The sequence below is a fragment of the Manis javanica genome, chromosome 8, assembly GCF_040802235.1.
Source record: "Manis javanica isolate MJ-LG chromosome 8, MJ_LKY, whole genome shotgun sequence".
In the NCBI taxonomy this organism is placed as follows: domain Eukaryota; kingdom Metazoa; phylum Chordata; class Mammalia; order Pholidota; family Manidae; genus Manis; species Manis javanica.
The window spans coordinates 102,600,390-102,625,461 of record NC_133163.1 but is presented as its reverse complement, the minus strand read 5'-3'; the positions used below and the strand labels follow the sequence as shown (position 1 = coordinate 102,625,461).

Genomic DNA, 25,072 nt, shown 5'->3' with positions numbered 1-25,072 from the left:
CAGTCTTATAAACACCACCCTTATTAAATAAGAGCCCCTTGCAAAAAAAGCCATAGGAGGAATGCACAGATTTAGGGAGTTTATGATTTTGGTTGGATTTAAGGTCTTAGAAGTTAAAATCTGACCTGGTAGCTATTAACAGGCAAAATGATGGTGGAAGAGGTAGAAATCTCAAAGCCCTCAATTTCATAGGCCTGTATGATTTAAACACAACAGGAGTGGAAGGCAAACTGGAATATAAAGAGCAGTCACTAGCCGCATATTGCTCCCTGTTGCAATGCCTTGTGGATGTTACTATGGCAAGTTTGCAGTCACTACAGAAAAAACTAAATAAATAAATGCAGTGGTTAACAATAAAGGCATCATTCTTTGGCCTGCCCGCCAGGGAAACCAGGGCAGGCTGGCCCAAAGCTGAGAGAGTCTTGGGCCCACTTGTGATTGGAACCTCCAAGTGAGGCCAATTCAGAGGACAAGCCAGTCCTAGCAGTGCCAAAGGTCAAAGCCAGGAAAGTCCCATCTATCGCTTGTCCTAGAAATGCAGAATAAAGCTAAGAAAAGGTCAGGAGCTGCATAAATGCAGAAACAGGGTGACACAGAGAGCAAGTGTGAATGAAAAATACAAGGTCCACCTTAATTACTTTAAATGGGGTGTTCAGCAGAGCAAGGCTTTGTCCTGAGAGAAGGGATAGTATCTAGTGAGGTCTCAAGCATAAGCCAGGCCAGATACTTAGGAGCCCTAATGCTCCCCAGAGCTATCTTTAAGAAGCCCTCATACTTTGCCATCTTTAACCCTGCTCTCTGTAAAATGATATAAACGGCTTCCCAGCTTGTCCTTTTACCCCCATGACAGCGTGAGACTTGACTGGCCCATCCCTGGCTGACCAGTCATTAAGGGCACAGAGCAGCCATGGAAATCTTGGAGAGGTCAAGGTGGGGTCTGAAAGCAGACCCCTGGGAGAGAACACCAACAATTTCTCCACTGCTTTGGCCATGCTAAGTGAGTTCGGTGCCCAATGATAAAAATAATATGAACACCCTAGGAGTAAATGAAAAGTATGATTAATAACTGCTGTATTTTAAAGACATACTTAATACTAAGAAAGAAGTGTGATTCTCCCCAATATTCTAGTAGTGTTAATTAAGTGCTGTCTAAAATCTAATATAATGTATGACCTTGCATTTTCTAATCTTTACATCTTTCAGAGAGACCGTTACTTAAGTCATTGTATGCTTACAGGGGCAAAGAATATCCCCTCTTGTTCTTTATTCACATTTTCCCAAAATTTTCTGTTTCCAGTGCTTAGGAGAACTATCTGCTGGCAATAAGTGGTTTGGGGGAAGGGCAAGAAGGAAAGAAAGGTGGCAGGGAGGGGGACAAATCCAACAGTGCACTGGCTGCTGCTTCCAGAAGCAATCACTGGCATCTGTCACAACTCCCACTAAATAAGGACTGGTCTTATCAGGTGTTTGCTCTGCTCCTGTACACCTAATTGTGTGGCCTTGACTATGATGGAATCTGTTCCTTAAGGAAAGAGGGAAACATGAGCCCTGGTGCTCTAATAGCAAAGTATCTTCTGAAGTAATAAATGACCCAGAGGTTGGATTTGGCAGCAAATGAGGTGACTTCCTGTATTGTCCCCAGCGATGTCATGAGCAGCTGCAATCATTAGAGAGAGAAAAGGGAGTTTGGGGGGAAGATGGCGTGACTGGAGAGGATAGGAGGGAAAGTGTGAGGTGATGGCATGGAGGAAAGAAGAGCTCTTGCTGGATTCTCTGCCTGTGACAGCAAGGCTTTTTACCTGTTTGGAACAGTGCACTTTAAACAGCTTGACCTGCAGCTCTTTAGTCACTGGAAAAATTCCTTAATAAAAACCTTTAACAGCTTCTGTCTAGTAGTTCCCCAATGGCTTCTGGTGGGCTTCTAGAAAAGGGAGACTAAACCTGGACTCACAGTGATGTTGTCACTGCCCTTAACGTATCTCTGAGCTCATTCTGTAAGCAATCTCTCCTTGCACTCCAGCCCCACATCCTATGGGCCCCAATTGCAGAGTCCCTGCAAGCCCAAGAGAACGCCACGTTCAAATCCCAGGGCAGGCTCCTGGGGCTGGCCTCTTACATGGCTCAGTTCAGAGAGAAACCAGCAGATGTGAGGCACACACATGTGTCCATGGTCAGATTTTCACATTCCCACTGAATATAGTAGGTGATCCTATGATCCCCCTTAGACCTCTTGTAGGGAGTAAAGAATGTCAGCATCTAAGAGAATGCACACCAGGAAGTCTGAGCAAAATTCACCCTCTCAGCATGAGAATAATTGAAGGGACTTGCAATGACCCACAACATTAATGCCTTCCTTTTCTTCTATGGAAAAGCCTTTCCTCTGTCTGCTTTCTTTATTCACAGAGAATAAAAATCCTGCCAGATTGTTATTTTCCTTCCCATTTAACATATGAGGAAAACTGAGGCTTAGATACGCCAACTGGCTGTGTACCTAAGCTGGCAAATGGCAGAGCCAGGACACGCTCTGATCCCTACACTCCAGGTCCAGTCATACCACAGCCAGGACTGGGTCTGCTTGAGGGCTATGGGAAACTTTCTCACTCTGAACAGCAAATCCCTAATTGACCTGCGATGGTGCTGGGGACTCCCACCGTTTGACAATGCTTTGGGTTAGAAAACAGTCTCAGGTCTTCTCTAGAGCTGGCAAATCAGACCGCATCTCCCAGCCCCACATGAGCCATGAGACAGGAGGGACACAGAACTAGCTGTCATGCTCACAAAAGGCGGGAGCTCCCAGGAAGCACTTGGAAGGGCCCTGATACCAGGTAGGGAGCAGGGCAGATGGAGGCCAAGAGGTGGGGGAAAAGAAAAGAAAAAGAAAGACTGTCCACTCAGACCAAGGAGGCACCAGGAATGTAAGGGGCCTGTGGGAGAACAATCTGCCTCTTATCTGCTGGAGCCTGACGCAGGCACCATCTGGAGGTAGGGAGAGACACCTGGGGGATCAACTTCAGGGAGTGCCCTGGCCTGGCACACATCCTTTCCCAGGCCCTCTAGACTTCAGTCTAAAACTCTCAGATATTACCTTTACCCTGGGTAACTTGCTAACTGAGTAGATTCTCAGCTGAGAGGGATCGCCCTGCCACTCTTGGGCTTGTGGGGTAACAATTTATATAATCAGCCCCCCAAAACTCAGGGTGACTGTCCAGACAGAGACAGCTGAGCTATAGTGAAAAGAGCACTGGCCCCGTCTGAAACAGGGAGAGGAAAGAACCAGCGTCTATTGAGGTACCACTATGATTCTGATACTATGCTAAGCACTGTATATATATTGCATATCTAATCCTCCCAGTGGTTCTCTAAGGTAAGCATGATTATCCCCATTTTATAGTTGAAGAAACTGAGGCTCAGATATTAAGCAACTTGTCCAAGGTTACACAGGTAGTTAGGCAGCAAAGTGTAATTAGAGCTATCAAGCACAGATTATGCTCTTTCCATTACACTAAGCAGATTTATAAATTTCATAGAATTATTTCAAGAATTAAATAAAACAATGTTTTAAAACTTTGAATAAACTCAAAGTACTATGCAAATATTACCTCTGTATATGCACATGTATACAAACAATACTTACATATGGGCAAACATTCAGATCTGTAGTTCCTTGTACAGAATGGCCATATGAATTAGTATCAGTGGCATGTTTCTCTCTACAAAGCAAATATCTGTACCTTACACAATTCCCCTGTGAACCTCATCATCACTATGACCATTAAATGTGGGGCCCCAGATGAAGTATGAGCCTGCTGGTCAAAAATGGATATTTCACAGGCTAAAAGCACTTTATGATTACCAAGGGACAAAAAATGAATTAAAATCACACCCTGCTAAGTGCCACAGAAGTATTTTCAAATTAGCATCGTTGCTGTTATCTCTCCAGTCCCTGGCATGTGGGTTGTACCTGCTGACATGTCTCTCAGGAAAACTACTACATTCAAATTGGACCCAAGACAGTTGATTGCAGTTAGTTTTCCCATATCAATGACAGCAGAAACAGACCTGCTTTGTCAAAGGGGTAAAGTGCTGTAAGCTCGCTCCCTATCCTAATGAAATGTGCCTTTTCTGAGGGTCATTTCTGTGATATACAAATTCCTAGCAAGAGTGGGACTAGGGTGAGGCAATCAAGGCCTCCAGAGCACAAAATTTTAGGAAGAACTCATTCCCTGGGTCAAGCAAGTGCTGACTTGAGAGTGAGCACTGCCTGGAGCCTGCCCCCCAGGCACCTCACTTGCCCACCCTAATGCAGTTCCTGAATTTGCTAACGCCCACACAAGCACCATACTACAAAAAAGGGCAGGAGTCTCTCAGAAAACAGTGGCTTTCCTCAGAGAATGATGCTGACACCTCCACAAGTCCAGTGATGTATTTTTCTTAACTACAAGGCAAAACCAATAAATGGAAATGCATAAGAGCCTGAGAACACTATTATTCAGCATTTGGGAACTATGATATACACCCTACTGTTCAGGTCCCCACCTTCCCCATTATCCCAAATGGGAAGAAGGGAGAGCAGGACTATTGTATCTCTGCAGGCTGCCTTCTCTCCTCCCCACTTCTGAGCTCCGGCCGACCTCAGAGTAAGGAGTGAGGCATGACAAAGACCTCTCCTGCCAACTCAGCTTCTATCACACCATTAGAAGCCCCAACCTAATGCAACACTTTTAGGATTTGTTATGCAATCAGATGTGCTTCACCAACTCAGAAAATAATCAGATGTGGGTCCAGGTTAGACAGTAATCCTTTCTACCCTACCCCCAATGACATCGGGTTACTCGCTCTACCAAGAAATCAGAGGTAAGAAACATTTCAGTGTTCAGATGATCCAGGCTGCATTTCTCACAAATGAAATCAGTGAGTACAATGGATCAATGGGGCCTGAACCCCTCAGATGGTGTGAACCAACTGAGCTTAAGTCATACACTGCATTCTCTGGAGCCTAGTAATAACTGTGTCTATTGATGTTCACCCTCTTTCTGTAAGTCTGTGGACTACATTTGTGGCCCTTCCCATCACTGCCACCTATAACTCCCAAACACGGTCTCTCCCCTAAAAGAGAAAGAAAGCGGGTATCATTTACTAGCTGTGGGACCTCAGGCAAATTACTTCAGTCTTTTGAGCCTGTTTCCTCATCCATAAAAGGGCAACAAAGCCCAGCAGAACACTTGGTGTTCAATAAATATTAGGTATCTTCCTTTATGGCTACCTACTGGTTCAAAGAAAGATTGTTTTTAAATAAGAAATATCATTTTAAAGTACAGAGTCCCCGTACCCAGCTCAAAACCCATGCGTAATAAACCCGTTTCTTTGGCTCTTCAGCAGCATTGTCTGACTTGTCTTTTTCTCCCTGGGAGATCTCATCCATCCCTCAGCTTTAATTGCCCTGATAATGTAGAGATCTCCCGAGCTACAGCAGTGGATTTCCACCTGTCCACTGACCATAGCTCCCTGGATGTCTGGCAGGAAACCCTAATTTGATGAGAACAAATCCAAACTCAGCGTGATTAATAACAAATCCACCCCTCACCTGGATCCCTAAATCACAGATTAGTACCCAGATAATATGCACCCTGTCATCCAAGTCCTCTCTCTTTCTCAACCACCACCATATCCAATTGGTCACTAAATTCCATTAACTCTACCTGCACAGATATCTCATGAATCCACCAGATATCTCTCTCTCTCCATTGCAACATATCACACTTTTGCTGATCTTCCACTTCCAGTGGGATGATACTCTGATTCAGCCTCTGTAATCAGTGCTCTTAGAGACCCACCCAAGTTCTCTTTACTGATGGCTGCACTTACCCCCTAGATACTGCAGGTTTGGGCTGCCAGCAGTGAAACCACATCTTTGCCCAGTGTCTTCCCCTGACCTGTCCCACTTCCTTCACTCCCTTGAAGTATTTTTTTTCTCTGAGATCACCCCTTCAATAAATCACTTGTACAGGAAGTCACCATCACAGTCTCTGTTTCTAGGGAATTTGATCTAAGACATCGTTCATATTGGCTCAGAATAATTTATTTTTAAAGGCATAGTTGATCATGTAACTCCTTCACATACATTTTTTAAATGTATACCTCATTGTGTACATAAAATTCAAAGACCTTAGTGCACCATATAAGCTCTTGCTTATTTCCCCAGACACTTTTCCCACCTGCCCCCTGTCCCAAGTTGCCCACTCCAATCAGGCCTTCTACCCTTTCTCCCTACTGAACTACTCCTTTTCCCCCAAAAGCCATGCTTTTCACATTTCTATAAAAGCCTGTGTTCCTCCCTTTGCCCGAAATTCATTTCACCATCTTGTCTAAGCTCCTGCTCATCCTTTAAGATTCAGCTTAAACATCACCTCCTCCTTGAACTTTTCCTGAGCCTTCACACCCTCCTACACAGTCATAAATTCTATTCTCCATACTCAAGAGGTGTCGTGTATACACCTTATTACAACACTTACCCTGTTGAGTGGTATTTCGTGTTACCATCAAGATAATTCAGTGCATGCTACTGTGACTTTTATCAGGACAGGAACTATGTCTTGGGCAGCTCTGCATCCCCAGTGCCAGGCACAGTGGGCATAAAGAGTGGGCACTCACAAATACGTCTTGAATACATGTCCAGTCAAGCAGTCTTCCATTCACTAACCCTGGGATTCCTTTTCCTTTTGTTTCCATTGTTCCCAAAACAATGGTGTGGGCTCCTTGTTCCACCTTACCCTGCTTCCTGGATAAGACTGGACTTTACCCTGGTTTCCCTCCCCAGGTATTTCTGGGGTGTCTGAAGGATATATTTGCATCCCAGAGGTCATCTTTGCTGCCACTTGTTGCATGTAGGTCTGGATTACTACAGTAGGCTTCTCTGTGGTCACTGTTTGGCATAGCCAGCTTTTCCAGGTCACCTACACACTCTCAGTACCAATTCTTCCCAAGTGAGGACACGGACTCTCCTTTACTTTCTCAACACACAGCCTCAGAGAGGCTATGATGCTCAGCAGGACTTTACTGAAGGTTTGGTGGTACCAGAGGGGACCTAAAACACAGGCAAGACCCACAATACTCGGTGTGAGCTATTGCTGTTCCCAGAGTACATGGAGCCGTGCCTCTGAAGGCATCTCTCTCCTTAGCCCCCAACACACACGCCACCAAGTTTCCAAGTCAACTTGCTACCTCCATGGACAGAAGCTTCCCACCTAGAAACCAATGCCTGACACCCCACTTCTTTCTAACTAGAGGAGGAATATTACAGTATTATTGACTATATTCTCTGTGCTCTACTTTCATCCCCCTAACTAATTTGTAGTATATATGAGACTTTGTGCCCCTTTAATCCCTTCAACCTTTTTCACCCATCTACCCCAGCACTTCCTGCGTGGTACCATCTATCTCTTCTCAGCGCCTATGTGTCTATTTCTGTTTGTTTGTTTTGTTTTGTTTTTTAAATATCACATAAAAGTGAAGTCATATGGTATTTGTCTTTCTCTGCCTGGCTAATTTCACTCAGCATAATACCCTCTGGTTCCATCCATGTTGTTGCAAATGGCAAGATTTCTTTCTTTTTATAGATGAATAATATTCCATTGTGTATATGTACCACATCTTCTTTATCCGTTCACCTATTGATGGACACTTTGGTTGCTTCCATATCTTAGTTATTATAAATAGTGCTGCAGTAAACATAGGGGTGCATATCTTTGGGTAAAGTCCCAGAATTGGAATTACTGGATTGTATGGTGTTTCTATTTTTATTTTTATGAGGAACCTCCATACTGCTTTCCATAGTGGCTGAGCTAATATATATTTCCACCAACAGTGTAGGAGGGCTCCCTTTTCCCCACATCCTCACCAACACTTGTTATTTCTTCTCTTTTGGATAGTAGCCATACTGACTGGCATGAGGTGATATCTCATCGTGGTTTTAATTTGCATTTCCCTGATGACTGGTGATGTGGAGCATCTTTTCATGTGCCTGTTGGTCATCTGTATTTCTTCCTTAGAAAAGTATCTGTTCAGGTTCTTTGTCTATTTTTTAATTGGGTTATTGTTTTTTTGGTGTTGAGCCATATGAGGTCTTTATATATTTTGGATGTTAGCCCCTTCTTGGATATGTCATTTGTAAATATATTCTCTCATACTGTAAGTTGCCTTTTCATTTTATTGACGATTTCCTTCTCTTCAGGCTTGGTCACTGTGGAATTACCCTATTTGGAGCATCTAAACTAATAGAAAATCCCTGAGAAATATATTAAGGAAAACCCATTTCTACAGAGAGGGCTGAAAAAGAGGTCTGCAAATCCAAGACAGGAAGAGAAGGGAGAGCTCACCCAGTGTCTTATTTCCCTCAGGGAAGAGAGGGAGGCTTATCAGCCCTGGGATTCTGAGAAAGTCTGGACTGAACCAAAGATAAAAGAGGCCATACCACAACTACTTAGCGTCTCACAAGACAATAAAAGTTCATTTTTCTTTTAATTGACTGTATACTCTCAAAAAACATTTGTAATCTTTTTGTACTAAAGTGGAATCCCTTCATTCGGTATCACACATGGACTAACTTATGCCACAGAAGTCACATAATAATATACAATGAAGAAGCAGGACTAATGTCTGGCCCATAATTGGTATCCAATAGATAGCATAGTCATTCACTTATTTCTTCATTTATTCAATATTTATTGACTATCCACTACATGCAAGGTATTGTTCTAGTCACTGAGAATTCAGCTTTAAAAAGAAGAGACAAAGCCCTCATAAAGCTTAGTTTCCAGTGGAAAAGACTGGCAAATATACAAAAATATACATACAGAGGCAGAGATTAATAAATTCTATGAAGAAAAAGAAACAGAAACAGATTAAGAGGATAGAGAGCCACTAGGGGTTTCTAGGGATAAGGCCATTGGGGAAATCTCTCTGAGGAGGTGACATCCAAGCAGAGACCTGGATGAAGAGAGGGAGCCAGCCAAGCAGGGATCTGAGGAAGTGTCCCCAGATGCGGGCAGATGCGAGGCACTGAGCCAAGGACCAGCAAGGAGGTTCAGGAAGGCTGGATCAGGGTAAGGGAGGAAAGAAGGTGTGGACAACGAGGTAACAGGGGAGTAAGGTCCAGATTGTGGTGGCCTGTGTGACCCTGGGAAGGATTTTGGATAGTATTCCAAACATGGAGAGGAGCTTTGGAGGGTCCTAAGCCAGCAAGCCGCATGATCTGATTTCCATTTTAAAAGAATCACTCTGTAGAAGGTTGACTGTAGCGGGGTGGGAAAGTAAAAGTAGAAGCCAGGACAAATAAAGATCAAGGAGTGAGGAGACACTGACAGTTTAGGGATGAAACAGAAAGCAGTCTCCCACTCACCAAAGAGAAGGTTTCCAGGAGTATTCTGGCCAACGTGAATATATGATTTCCAAAACATGAAAGCTCTGTTTAGAAAGTTAGCATTGTAATTTCATCCACATTTTTAAATTATATCTACAGAATCGATCTAGAAATATCAATTTACAAATATTTCCTCCTTGCCAACCTCACATTACAGTTACTCACCATCAAGTAATTTTATTCAAACTCACCACATGTGTGATATCAGTGTCTTCTTAGAGCTACTTTTTGGGTCGCTTCACACAGATTTCCAGGGCCAACTATCTTCACTTCCATCTAGGCCTATTTGGAAACCCAGGTATAATGCTGTAGCTGAATGTTTATCCCAAGCCACAAGTATCCAGGTAAGGATTCAGATGTTAGAGTGGCATTTTCATCACAATATAGGTTCCTTGAAGGTAGGGATGTTGTTTTGTTAGCTACTGTATCCCCCAGCCTAAAGGAGGAATCAGCAAACATGGCCTGCAAACATGGCCTATGGGCCAAATTTGTGAATAAAGGTTTTGTAAACAAGGTTTTTCTGGAATATCTCCACACTTCTTCATTTTCACACTATCTATGGCTGCTTTGGTTCTGTAATGACAGAGTTGAACAGTTGTGGCAGAGATCCTATGACTTGCAAAATCTAAAATATTTATTATTTAGCCTTTTACAGAAGAAGTTTGATTCCATCTAGAGCATTGCCCAGCACATAGTAGGCACGTGCAACAAAAATTTGGTATTGACTAGATGGTTATAGGACAACTTATTTTCCAAAGGATAATTAAGAGAAAGGAAAAAACAAAACCTTATATTCTGCAACATTCATTGAATTCATCCTCAAGCGCCATCCACACTGGTCCCTTCTAGTAGTTCTTTTCAAGCACTAAGTGGTATAAAAGCCTTTCTGTCTAATTCTTAAGGGAGCATTTTCTGAGGCAGCTCTCTTTCCCTCTGCACCACGAATAACTCTAAAGACATCACTTCTCTCTTGTCTGTGTCTCCATTTTCCACAACTTGAAAAACAGAGTGTTTGTGGAGCTCATGGGTCAAGTGTTTTCAGAGAAAAGATACTGCAGGAGGAGTGTTTGACTTTTATATCTGGAGAAAGCAAAGGGGCAGGACTATGGAAGCCCAGACACACATAGAGGGGAGGGAGGGAGGGTCAGCAGCTGGAGCCAGAGGAGGGCCAGGCCCATGGGAAAAGAGCACCTTTTGAAGAGTGACTTCTTCCTCCGTGCATTCAAGCCACTCTTAAAAGGGCATATGCTTTGAAAGGGTCCTGAAACTCTCTTCCGTTCCATGTTCAAAAACCATGTACGCAATTTTCTGATCTTTATAGAGCATGCAGGCTCAGTCAGCAAAGAGTTTCCTACAGAGGTGCTTTGGGGAAGTCTGCAGGCAGACAGCGCAGCTAAGGCTCTGCCGAGAGCAGCACTGCTGGATGTAAAATCACCTGAAAGAACTGCAAGCTAGAAGACTGGCAGGACGGTGACTGCTTTGTTTCTTCTCGTGGAGCAATGTGGAAAGAGAATATAGTCTAAGTGGGCAGAGAGCCTACCTTTTTGGCATTGTAAGGGCTCAGAAAAGTTGTTTCACCCTCTCTCTTTTGTCTTTGTCACCTCAAAAGGAGCAGACAGTTGCTCTAAGAGAAATGAGCTGAACCCTCTAGAAATATTTTAGCAGCAATCTGTGCAAAAGGATAGACCTAGGAGTGATCTTTTGTAAGCCAAAATATCCTCAGGGGCAGCAAAAAGAAGCCTTTGTGGCCAAGTCTAAAGACCTGGAGGCATGGCCCTGCCGGGGAGCAGCCCACCCCATGACAAGGAAAAGCCTTCTACTGGAGGAACACTGGTAACTGAGACCCCCTTTCCTCATTAAGCATGACCACATGATGGTACTGAAAGAATTAACTCATAATAAACGTAAGCACACTTATGGCAAATAGGTCATCTTAGTGTGGGATTCCCCTTAGGCAGACCTGAGACAGGTGAGAAATGTGGGACACACCAGCAGGCATGTGAGGAAGTGAGACAAGGAAGGGAAGGAAGCAATAAAAGGTCAGATATCAAGCCAGCTGTCACTGTGGGCAACTGGGGCTTAATCCCAGGGACTCTGTAAGACAGTGTAAAGAGACTCTAGGTTCTTGTTCTCTCCCACCAGGAGCAAGGAAGGTGGGCTCACTGATTGACTGACAGCTGCTGGGTGGTGTTAATTCCGAGGCACTCCACCCCTGCTGAGGAGATGCAGACGCTGGCAGCTAGAAGGGATGAAGAACATAAATATGGAGACTCACTGGATATGGGTGACATACTCACAACAACTGCTACTGAGCCTCTCAATAAAATTTCCTCTCCTCTTCCCTTGTCCACACACCACTCCTTCATATACTTGGAAATAAGAAGTTGTCTAGGATGAAGTAGGGACATCTGCCACATACACAGGACCCCATTATCTTTGGAACAGCCTCCCTCTCTGTGAGGAAATCCCCACAATGTGAATCCCACTTCCCTAAAGTAGAAGGCAAATGCCCAACCTCCCTTGCAACTAGGACACAGGCCTGAGGTTAAGGATCTGCCTGCCCATCAGGGACATGAAGGTGACACTATGTTTTGGAAGTCTATAATCTGTGAAACAGGCTGAGGGTAACGTCCCTTACTCCTGGGAAGAGGAGTGGCAGAGGCAGGCAGTTTCCAGTGGTGTGGGTAGTGTACCATGCTGTGTAGGCTTTCCAGTAATAATTCAGAGTAGAAGTTCTCGCACAAAAGTGGCACTGGGGTTGGTGTCTTTAGCACTTGTAAGAACTTCGGTTTCCAAGCATCTGGCACTCAACACAGGTGGGCTTTCCCATCAGGCCAGTTTCTGCAGCTCGCTGTAAGTGAGCCTCCTAGGAGCCTGATCCCAGAAGCGTTTCTCCCCCTACCCTTTAATATTCTTAATGTCAATCCTTTCTCACTTAAACTGCCGAGTGAGCTGTTTATCATGAGTAAGCCCACAACTGACAAGTGGAAAAAATAAGTAGTAAAGGAGACAGTATGACATGGTGTATCATTTTATAAACACATAAAGAACCCCAAAGGGCCATTTGGTCTCCCCTCTTCCTCATAAAGAGGGTTTATCTACAAACCACCTCAAATGAGAAACTAGTTTTTGGTCTCCAGGGAAAAAATTCGGCACAATGTAAAGAAGCACCTCATTCCAGGAATCTACAATACCCAATGCCAGAAAGATCTTGTATCTTGTATCTCAAGGAGACACAAGAACTTTTTGAAGTCATTTAAGAGAAAATGTACTTAAATCACACATTTCCTCACTGGATTTACGTCTAATGGTTTTAATTTTATTATACTTGGAGCTGCCCACTGCCAAATATTAGGGAATCATTATCTTCATTTTTTCCAGTTCAATATGACTCTCAGAGACAAAGCTGTCAATATTATGTTTAATATAAGAGAAAATGTGCATGAAGAGTACTTGTTTTCAAAGAAAACTTGCTCCCAGTTCTCCCTCTATTCTCCGTCTTCTGAGGGTAAGGGAGCAGGTCAGGACATTCCCTCAGATCTCTAGATCAAAAGTCAACGTGAGGAAGTCCACCTGAATTCCTTCCTTCCCTTATGAAAATGACAGCCTTTTTCAGGGGCAGACATGCATCTCCCTCCAGCTCTTGAAGGATATCTGTCCTCTGATGTTTGTGCTAAATGGTAAGAGCTACGATGATGATGACAATTCTATCAGTGGTTTTCAGAAATCATTTTGGGGGCACTTGGTCTCAGTGGTATTGCCTTAACATCTTACCTTAAATGTTTTGCTCATCAACCTTAAAATACTTTAAAATTCATATTTTTCTTAAAAACTAGTGGGAAATGTTATAAACATTACCTAACAAGCATGATCTTCCATGACCAATCAGGTTATACTGCACAGAGAGTAAGACTGAGAGCTGGACAAACCCAGACCCCAAAGAAGAGCCCTCCCGAATTATAACCTGATCTTCCATAGTTGTTACCTATGTTCCTTGGGCAAGTCGTTTAATGTTCCTTAGACCTAGTTTTCTTCATCAGTAAATGGGGATCACAATGCCTGCCACACAGAATTGTTGTGAGGATTAAATGAGGTAATATGTAAAGTAAGTAAAACATGCCTGGCCTATAATAAAAATAGAGTAGATGGTAGCTGTTGTTTTTCTTATTCTTCTTAATTTAACTAGGCATCTTTACATCAGCACATGGTTATTTTCAAATAAATATTGCAGATATTTCTACGTGGATGAGATTTTTCTTTTATCTCCTGGCTTTAAAATTTTACAAAGTTTTGTGTATCTCATGTTCTGTGATCTGAGCTGTCATCATTTTATTAAACTGTGTTGACAACTGTCTACTCCATCAATGAACCTTCTGACTGCTGCCGAAGTCCTTTGGTCCGAGGCTGATGAGCACACCAGCCCACACTTAAATGTGCCAAAATAGTTTCTTGTTGCCATGTGGACCCACTTTAAGCTCTTGATCACATGAAGCACTATTTCAATGCCTATCCTATGGTCATCGTCCCATTTCCAAACTGTGCATCACAGAGTGCAGGAGGATTTTAATTGTTTCTTAGACTCCCTTGCTTAATAAATTACACCTAGAGGAGGCAAAGGCATGGCATCCTTAGTGATACCAGTGCCCCAAAGTCGAGAGACACCAAATGCCCCCCATCCCAGATTTAGGTAGGACCCTTAAACACTCAGTTTTAAAAAGTTGCCTCTCCACTCTCATTCCAATTTCAAGTTTTTCTACTGGATATTTCAGCTCAGACTCAAACCTCCCTCTATATTTCTTCTCACTCAATTGAATTCTGAGTCCACACTGGTCTCCCTTAGACTGCGAGCTGCTTAAAGGCATAGAGCGTATCTTGTTTATGGCAGTAACCTATCCCTGCCACTCCCCACCACAGTACAAACACATATTTCTGGAAAACTGCCTAGGCACATTGTAGGTCCTTTTAAAAAAAAAAGCTTGTTAGCATATCTTTTTAAAGTTAAGTGTCCTTCTCTTGGCAATTCAGAACACAGTGGGTTATTTTGTGCTGAAACCTTCCTCCCTCTAAGCTCAGAACATCAAAAGTAGCCAGCAAAAAATCTTAGATGTGTTTTCAGAACCAGATGCTATCGTGCCTTAAACACCACCCTAAGGAGGGCGGCCAAGTTGGGCCCACAGAGCCCATGATTGCCTCCAGAGTTAAGTGAACATCCCAGGGTAACTCCATTGGTTTGCAAAGAATTTCGGAGTCACAAAATGTTTGAGATAGGAAAGATCCGAGGGGTCGTATTGCCCAACCTCTTCAATTGGTAGGTGAAGAAACAGGACAAGAAAGGAGAAACTGATGTGCTCAAGATCATCCAGGTTTCTGCCTGAGAAGGTTCTGGAAGCCCCAGCCCCTCTCCACCCATCCCACTCAACAAGCATGGCCTGGGGAGGTTAAAGCACTCTTGGCAGTGTCTGGAAAGGCTCAGCTTCCATTCTCTTCAAGGCTATGGGGAAACCAAGAGTGAACCTGTCAGCAGTCTTTTCCCAGCATTTCTGGGTAACACCAGGGAGAGCGACCTCGGGGACAGGCACCTGAGCACTCCCTCAGCATCCCCATATCCTGCCCTCCCCACAGTCAATCCTTCCAACCCTTTGTTCAAGCACCCCAGAATTTGTGAAGCCAGGAGAGAAGACCTCCGTGACTGCGTGTCTTCCACATCACTTCTCTTGCAAATAATCTCGGGGTAATGATTCCTTTTGCCAGAAGCCCAGCTCCCGAAATAGCGCGGTACATTGGCGGAGGTCCAGGAGCTAATAGGGATGGCAGCATTGTGTCTTACGACCCGTTTTAACTGAGCTAATTTAGAATTTACCTGACCAAGAGTACCATAAAATGCGCTCCTCCAAATGAGATTGTTAATTACCACAGGATGACTCCCTGTGTTTGGTGGCTGGGGGGTGGGGGGGGGGAGCTGGAGGGGAAAGGCTGGTTTCCAGAAATAATCCTTCTCTCCTCACCAAGTAGGAATTAAACGTGGGAAAGGGCAAAGGGGATGGACGAGAGATTCACCCACAGGAACTAAATAGGGTTATAATTAGTTTGTGTGTTTGCAAGTGTCATCTTTCACCCTCTGCCCGTGGAGGAGACTGCGGGTAAGCTCAGAATCCGTAGTGTCTCTTGGAGAAGGGCATTGAGGTCTTTGGGGTGTTGGAGGAAGAGCTGGAAACAAGGCGACTGCTAGGAGCAGCGCAAGCGAAGTCTCTGCGGTGCAATGAGCCCCGAATACAGCGTGGCTTCCTGACAGCAGCTCCCGCAGCTATTAGAGAGCTGCCTGACAGCGTCCTAATTAGGGAGGGTTGTCAGCACTCCCATTATAATCCCCAGTTGAGTGAGCTAAGTGTTTGTCTCAGCCACTTCAAGTCACGGCCTCTGAAACAGAGCCTTGAATGGCCAGTCTCAATTTGTTTTTACCCCATGACTGATTCTAACCATCTCCATGTTTCATATGCATCTCAAATACATACTTAAGCAGAGCCATCTCATGTAAAAGGGATCCCCACAGATGTCTCACTGCTGAGATGTCTATCATTTTACAAATACGACCTCTCTAAGCATTCTCTTTACAAATGTTTCTAAGACATGAGTTGTAGGTTACACTCGTTCACTGATTTCTCTTAGGCTGGCTCCATATCCTGGGTCTTGACCTTGCCACAACGGTCCTGAGTAAACAGGAATTTGTTCCTGCTTTTGGCTATGTTAGATTGTAGTCTTGTGTATTAATCAGCAAAAGACTGTGCTCTGTGAATTCATCCTAAGTGTGCTCTCCTCAATATTCATTAATTCAAGAAACCCAGGTGGAATTTGGATTGTGTTAGATATTTCTTATTGTTATGCCATAAACCTTTACATGATATGATCTGCCTTGATATACAGACCAGCCTTATTCAAAGTAACAGATGTCTCACATTCTAAATCAAAAGAGCATTTTTAAGAATAGGAATAAAACTCGAATGGGACAATATATGTGTAAAAACATGATTCATGTGGATGCAAGTTTTATAAGTGCTGCCTCCCTTCTCAGCAAGCCCCTTCTCATAGCCACAATTTTCAGGAGAATTCAAGGGTGAAGGAGTGGGGAGAGGAAGCCTTATTTTCTTGAAGTACCAGACAATACCCTAGGTAAGTATATTAAATGTCAGACTTCCCTTAGGCAGTGTGGAACTGACCTAAGCTTAATTCTAACACCAAAGCCAATGGTTTTGTGAAACAAGAGAACTCCAAAAGGTACTAAGAAAATAGACCCATGTTAATCCTTTGTGAGATCCTTCTGAAGTTAACATTAACAATGCTTAATGTGAATTTGTCTATTAGACAATGCAAAATCACTAACAATAGTCCAGTGTCATTTCAATTCACAGAACCATAATCCAACATTTCAAGGAATTTAAGGTGGTGTTTTAACCTTGTATTAAAGAGATTTTCAAACATATACAAAAGCAGAGGATAGTTTAATGAAACCTCATTAATCCATCACCCAGCTTCAATACTCTCAACTCCTAGAAAAAAAACTTATTTCATCTCTGTTTACCAACACCACCTATACCCACCCACCCCCCCAGATAATTTTAAAGCTAAATTCAGACTATTTCAGGAAATTTAAAACAGGCATCTCTTCTGATTTAGAAAGTCCACCCTGCGATGGATTGCCACCTCCAGTCAGTTCGTTTGGCCTGCCCCCCTGCTAGACTCTCACACCCTCACCACCCTCAAGAAGGCCTCATAACTGACCACAGCCACCAGAGACTTCCTTGCAGGAGTGCCTTCACACACACTCTGAACCCCATCAGGGACCCAAAATGTGAGGAAGTGACTGGGCGCTCCAAGTAGGAGTAATTACCAGCTGACTCTTACAACCCAAAGGGTGGCACTTCATGGCCTGAGCATGCCCCGTATGAGCCAGCAAAGGGACAGCATTTCCCAGTCAGTATGGCAACATCAAGCTCTATTATCAAAGAATTAAAAACTATATAGCATCATCTGTACCAAAGACAAGCTCAGTCTCCTTAAACACAAAAATAAGCACACATGTGGCCTGTGAACAAATTTTCATTTACAGAAGTGCCGATGGAGACTGGGATCACTGCAATGAACAGCCCCCCACAAAAAAAAATGTAAGTGGGTCTTGTAATAGGTTACCAAAAGCTGGAGACACCCAGGTCCTCACCACTGTTTATATATTTGATACTCTTCTTTCTGGAATCACACGAGGAAAACATAAAGGAAAACCCCACTGGCACCTCCTGGAAAGCTACTTAACTTACTCCTCAGTGTAGGAGCTTGAGGGTATTGACAAATGTGCAAAATAAATATCTAAGTTGGTAATGACCAGTGAGAATGTTAAGGGTCTCAAAATATTTTTTAAATCAGCAAGGCCCTGATCTTAGCACATTAGCAGCTATTACACTAAAATGGTCTGCCTGGAAGGCACTGAAAAATCAAAGACATTCTCCACTGGGAAGCAAGCAAGTTTGATTAGCAAGATGAGCTTGCACTACATTTCTAATCTTCCCCATCACAGCAATGGTAAATCGAGCCATCAATGAGCAAATATATGCCTTTAGATGACATTCTAGAAATACACATTGGAAAGAAATATGGGTCCACAGAATAGCGAACTTGGAAAGAAGGGACAAATTTGAGGTTCTGGGTAGTAGGAAAAAAGAAAGGATACCTTCTTAATCACCTTTGTCAATTACCACCTGAAACACAAGGAGAATGGCAACACTAGGAACCTGACCTTGTCAGTGAGGAAGGCAGAGCTGAAAGAGCCCCAAGAGTTAAAACCTTGTTTACTATGTCTGGAGGTAGTGCAATCTATATACCAATCACTGAAGTCATTTGAGGTTTGCCTGTTGCTGACAAATGTAGATGGACAGATATGTAAAGATGATGCGTCATGAACTACAGCTGATGAATTTCCTGCAGAAGCCCCTGTACTCACATCAGAAGTGTCAAGAGGTGACAGAGCTACATCACACCGAGTCTGGCAGTTTAATTTGGTGTCGGCTATTAGTGTTGACTCTCAGCACTATTGCTGTTCAGTGTTTCTGCCGGCAAGGTGACATAGCCTCAGAGTTTGCTAAATTTCTTTGTTGAGTGAAAGAGAGGTTGCCTGGTCTGCAAAGTAATCCCTTGCTAAACCACGCTGATTGCAGAGGGCAAGGGAGGAAAAGGGACTCATTTCCCAGAGCTCCTCTAAAACTTCCCTTGCATAATTTCAGGTAAAAACCTGATGGCTTTGTTGGGTAAGAAAACAAATGTCTGGGGCAAGGATGATTTATATTGAAGGTTTGGCTTGGCTGAATTAAAAGCTACTGAGTATACTGGCCTCACGGAAGTACTCTTCCTACATTGGTCTCAATGAAACCACCACATTTGCTCAGGAAGGAGGACTCTGCCGGTTGCTCTGACCTCTGGGTGTCACCCAATGAGCCCAGTTCCCTTCTGCCCCCCTGGGGGAGGTAGGCTTTGGCAGTGTACCCAAGAGCACTTCAACCTTCCTTGGCTGCCCTTTCTCCAGAGAAAAGAGAAACAATGCTGATACCCTATGTCCTTCCTTACCCCATGCCACAGCTGGCAGGGTAGGAAGGCATGGGGTACAGACAAAAGCTCTGGAAGCTCCACACTGCCTAAGAGAAACCTAACATTGAGTCAAGAGAATTTGGTCAAAGGCTAATAATAGATAGACCCTCCTCCACTTTGCCCAGGACAGCACACCCATAGATGGATGTCCCAGTCCACACATCATGGAGGCCTTAAGAAGGTGGTAAAGATTACCCACTCTCAAGAGACACCCCTCCAGAACTGTCTATGACAGTGGGGGAGGGGTTGGAAGAAACATGTGAAGGAGTTACAGTCATTAGTACTAAAATAATTTCTGTAGCAACGAGAAAAACATGGCTTAAAATTTAAGCAACTTGTTCAAGGCAGCAGTTAGGATTAGAGTAGGGAAAGAGGAGACACCGTAGGAGCTCTACATTTAAAAACCAGAGCAGATTGCAACCCAAGATCCTGCTCATAATACTGTGCTCCTTATATTTGCAAGGAATTTCATACTTGCCTATGGCTTTTATACACATTATCTCATTTAAGCATCAGTCTCCATGGTTTTCTGAAGCCACTTCCAGAGGCTACACTCTGGTTCTGAGCACTTCCGATATTCTAACTTCCACCCACATTTTTCCCCTTTCTAGAAAAAAGTTGATATTCCAGGAGAATTTTACCCAATGCCATGGTGCTCGCCACTCCAAAACCATCACAACAGCCTAACCCAGACTTTCCACCATGGAAGAGCTGGGTAAATTTCTAAGAGAAGAATATATAGGTTAATCCCAGGACTTCTGTATAGACAAGGAGAGTCTGGGATAACTACACACATTTTAAAAACATCCTCAGGGTGACTTTCTAATCTAAACATCTTTGGAGATACAAATTCATAATTAGTGTTTTTACAGTTTGTTTTTTCCCCTGTGAAACTTTCTCCAGTTCAAGGACCCCAGCACTAATATTAAAAGGGTCCTATGTACAGAAACCATCTCCCTTCCATAGACATCTTTATAAAAGTTTCATAAAGATCCCATAAGGGATAACAAGCTATATACCAGGATATAATATACGAAGCAAGGTCAGTAAGACTCCCCACCCCAGGCTGGCCACCCACCTGGAATACTGTGTCCATTTGTAGGCACCACACCTTATGAGGGGCATTGACCAATGGAGCGCATCCACAGGAAAGCAGCTGGGGCAGTGAGGAGTCAGCCACATTACAGTGTGTGGTTGAAGGTCCTTGGCCAGAAAAGGCGACAGTAAGGCCAGTCCAAGTCTTCAGTCAGTTGGAGAGCTGTCATGTGAAAGCTTAGAGATGTTTATAAAAACAGCAAGGCCTGTCTGTGCTATCTTTATGGGGTTCCATAGGGCATTGGTTCTGGGTTCCTGTTGTAACTGAAAGAGATACTTCCACAGTGGCCAGAGCCCTTGACAGTCCTGAAAATGAAGGAAGGAAAGTGTCCCCAAATTCCGTGTAGCAGGAACCCTCTTAGGTGGCACCAACCTTGACTTCCAAGTGCAACAGTCATCTACAAGAGGCAAATGGTGGCATTGCCTCATAAATCTGAGAAGAACCTGGAAAACGCTTCTGCTGTCAGCTCATGCCGTTGTTGCCATTGAAAACCCGGCTGATGTCAGTGTGGTAACCCCCAGAAAGACTGGCCAGTGAGCTGTGCTGAAGGTGACTGCTGCCGTCACCAGGGTCACTCCTGGGGTGGCCACCTCACTCCCAGAATTTTCACTAACCAGGTCCAGGCATCCCTGGGGTGCCGCGACTTCCACTGGTTACTGAGCCCTCCACCAACCACCAGCCTCTCCCAGAGGCATCTTATGTGAACCTGCCTACCACTGCTGTGTAACACAGACGGTCCTCTGCGCCGTGGGGACATGTCCATCCCGCATGACAGCAAGGGCGCTCCTCCAGCAGGTCTGAGGTGGCGGGCGGGGCCCGGGCGTTCTGCGCATGCGTGGCGCCGCCCACTGCCCTCCTGGGCCAGGTGCCGCCTGCTCCCCTCGTCTGCAGGGATCCGGTGGAGGTAGAAGAGGAGGAGCAGGCTGCTGCTGAGAAGGCTGTGACCAAGGAGGAATTCCGGGGTGAGGGCACCGCTCCAGCTCCCGCATTTACTGCTGCTCATACCAAGGTGGCAGGCTGATCTGAGGGCACGGGCTCCCCCGGAGCTCACCGGCGGTCCCCTACGGAAGGGTGGAATGCTCTGCCCGCTGCCGAGGACGGCGGCTCCGCCTGCTCAGGCCACCGAACGGGTAGGAACAACCACTGAGGAGTCTTAAGCTGCTCTTCCACAGACGCTTAAACAGAAAATGGAAATATGGCTGATGGAAACTAAACAGTTTCAGAGAACACAAAAAATACATAGCAAGGCCCAAATAGTGGTAGTTTCAGAAGGGAAAAGCTCAAAGAGGAAGATCTCACTAATGGCTAGCTGAATGGGAAGGGGCTGCCTCAGGAGGATAAATGCTTTGGGAAATGTAGAATGATCTGTTCATCATTTAAGAAGTTGGAGAAAATTATTGCTCAGGTGCCTGACCGTTCCAGTGTTCCATGGTCCTGAAATCTTCTCATTTAAACCTTAATGCATTATCAAAGAATGAAGGAACATTGCATGCCCTGTCCATGGGTGAGGAATAAACCGTTGTGGTCAGTGAGGTCAGAAAAGTTGAGATAAGGAAAATGACTGTGGGCCACTTACAACGCCTCTCCAGGCCTCCAGGATTTCTCCCTTTTATTTCAGAAAGGCTTTAAGTGAGAAGACACTGCTGGTGAGGAAGGCCCACGTTCTTCCAAGTCTGATTAATTTGGCTGGTTGGTTGTTTTTTATAGGATCAGATATAGAAACCATACCTTGGAAGGAAGTTGAGAGTTTGAGGGTCTGGCACATAACATTGTAGCAGCCATTTCTGTCCTGTTTCCTCTGCTGAAGCAGTCTCACAGACCACCTGATTGAACCCCTTCATTCTTTAGGTGAGGAAACTGAGACCCAGAAAGCTCAACTGTATATCCCAAGGTCATACTGATTAATTACTAGCAGAGTTGGGCATTGAGCATGAGTTTCCTGAGCCCCTGTCCAATGCTCTGTCTTCTACCATAAGACCATTTTTATCCACTGAAGATACAAATACCAGTTTCTGAGGCATGGACAGTGAAGACATTAAAACACATTTAATCAACTAAATGCACTCGTTGGAACTTGTTTGAATTCTCATTCATAAAAAACAAGTAGAAAAGATGTTTTGGAGACAATTAGCAAAACAATATAAATATGAATGAGATATTAAGTAATATTACTTATTAGAGTTTTTATTAGATGTGATAATGGCATCAGATGTATGCAACATTTTTTTTAAGTTCCTATCGGTTTGAATGTGTATTCAAGTATTGACAAGTTACAAAACATGATGTCTTAGATGTGCTTTAAAATCAGAAAAATGAGGGGAGGTGGTCATGGATGAAATAAGATTGGCAAATATTGGTAGTTGTTAAGGCTGGGTAATGGGCCCATGGGGGCTTATTGAGCTACTCTCTCTACTTTTGCATGTCCTTGAAAATCTGCATTTTTTTAAGTGCTTAAAAGAAAAAGTACTTATCCAGACTGTGGCTAAGCAGGTTGAAAATACAACCTCTCTCCTGTCTCAAGTTGAGTGGCTCTGGAGAGGGAGGGGAACATGGTAGAGCCTGAATCACTGCTGCTCTCCCAAATCCTTCACTTACCCCCCAATCTTCTCATTGAAGATTCCAGGCAAGGGCAGAGCAGAAAATGACACTGTGCTTTATACACATTTATCCATACTTTATTTAACAGAAAACTAGAAACTTTCCAGTGAGATAGGCCTATGCTATGTTTTACAGGATCTAATGCTTTCTTAAAATGTTTAAAATAAAAAAATTTTTTTAAACCCTTACACTCATCCCATGTAAAAATAACCTGTTAAATACCAGATACAGTGTTATGCCTTATCAGGAGGTTACTCATATCACTAATTCTTACCTCCCTTTGTGGTGTGTCTTCCTCTATACACACACATGCGTACACACACACACACACACACACACACACACACACACACACACAGCATGAGTCATTAACTTTGCAGGAACCCAGTTTGTTTGCATATTGATCACAAAGAGGAAGACCTACCACTGGATCCTGCAATCTGGGTTCAGAGTGTGGTTTGACTTTGGGCTGCATTTCTTCTCCTGTTAATTCACTCAAGGGACTTGAGTAAGTAAGTTGGACTTTCATGATTTTAAAAATTGTGTCTTTACAGGAACATTTGAAACAGTTTTGGGCTTGAATCTGTTTACCAGTGGAATCTCAATCTAATCGCTTGTAATGGTGAATCCAAGGGTGTTCACAGGCCTCCACCCAGTGCCTTGATGGAACAGATTACAGATAGAGGACAGCAGAGGGGAAAAAATCAACAGAGCCTTGAGAAATTTCTTAAAATTATCAGGACTACAGAAATTACCTTCAACCAAAAGAAATCCATCTTAATCATACCATATTTGCTCCCTTCTGGGTCCTAACCATCCCATCTCCTTTTCCTGCTATTATCTCTCTAGTTCAGGATTTTCTACTGTCAGTGGTGCTGTCAGTTATTGTGCAAATCCTTTTGGCAAATCAGAAACTTGTCAAACATTATTGTGAAGGAAACAGGAAGAGAAACATGACTCTCTGTACCAAGGTTTGAACTCTTTGACAATAAAGCATGGGGGCATGAAGTCATGGGGTTTGATTCTAGGCCCCCACATACTGAAAGAAGTCATCCACTTGTAATTGCAAAGGAACACATCTCCAGTCCCCTGGTACCCTATAATGCAAATGCTCTGTGGGCACAAGGACCACATCTCCCCCTTCTTTGTGTCTCCCACAAAGCTCAACACAGGGCTTTGCACCTCAAAGAAATTCAATAGGTGATTTAACAGATTGAAGCTGAGAGTTGCTATTAGTAATCTCTCACGAGACACAAAATTCACAAGAGTCACCATGGCTAGTGCCTATGGAAGTTGATCTTGCTCAGAACTATATATAAATGCAATGAATTTGTATCCTTAAAGTTTCAAAATTACTGACATACCCAATCTGGAGAAATAAAGGTATTTTAATCCCATTGCATCTTTCAGTTTGAGATAGTGCATTAGACTAGAACAGAGAGTGTAACTTTTTTCAAGAGATAGCTATTCTAGTCTTATTTCATTAATTACAAAACAAGGCTCTATCATTCAAGACTTTACTCCTTTGCTGGGAGAGAACTTGTGATGAGTGAATGACTGGCTTCCACAGTTGGCTTAAGGGAACCAGACTCATTCACTGAATCAAAGAAAAAGAATGTCAAGGAAAGAAGAGTTCATCAAAGAATAACTCCCTGGACTCACTTTTTTATTTCTTTCCTCAAGTTAGACCACTAATATTGTTCTTGGAAATGAGGTGATACTTAGAAGATGGACCTGAGTGCCCAAGTGACTTCAGTGGATCCGGAGCATTCATTAAACACTGACTATACAAATCATTCAGTGCCATAGCTGCAGCTGACAAACCCACTGCTGACCTGACCATGCAGGCTTTGCCCAAGAAGCTTATTGTCTCACTGAGAAGACCTCAAACAGAGGGGAGGCATTTCTCAAACTAAAGAAAAAGCAGCATAAAAACTAGAAGAGAATTTAAAGACACAAATGGCAAGGGAGAGTTGGATTAAGAACACAATTAATATAGACAATAACAATCTTTCCATTTATACAATACATGTTCTCTATGTATTCACATCCATGACCCCTTTTAATTTTGAAACAATTCTATGAAGTAGGCTTTATCTTGTCGGTGAGAATACTGAGTCTTATGTAGGTTAGGGACGTGTCCAAGGCCACAAGCTAGTAAGTGCCAAAGCCGATGAGAAAATCATTCAGGACTCTCATCTGCTGACTCCCAGCCTTGCTGTTTCCACCTCCCCACATTATCACTCAACTGTGTGTATCCATGCAGAGCTTTACTTGTAAAAAGTATTTTTACAGACATTTTATAATTTGGTCCTCTCAGCAGCTCAGTG

The 25,072-nt window shown here is 43.6% G+C and overlaps 1 pseudogene; it reads left to right on the top strand.

Annotated features, from left to right (window-relative positions):
* The first annotated feature begins 20,179 nt into the window (after positions 1-20,179).
* LOC118972903 (small ribosomal subunit protein uS2 pseudogene) lies at positions 20,180-21,301 on the top strand (annotated as a pseudogene).
* The last annotated feature ends 3,771 nt before the right edge of the window (positions 21,302-25,072 follow it).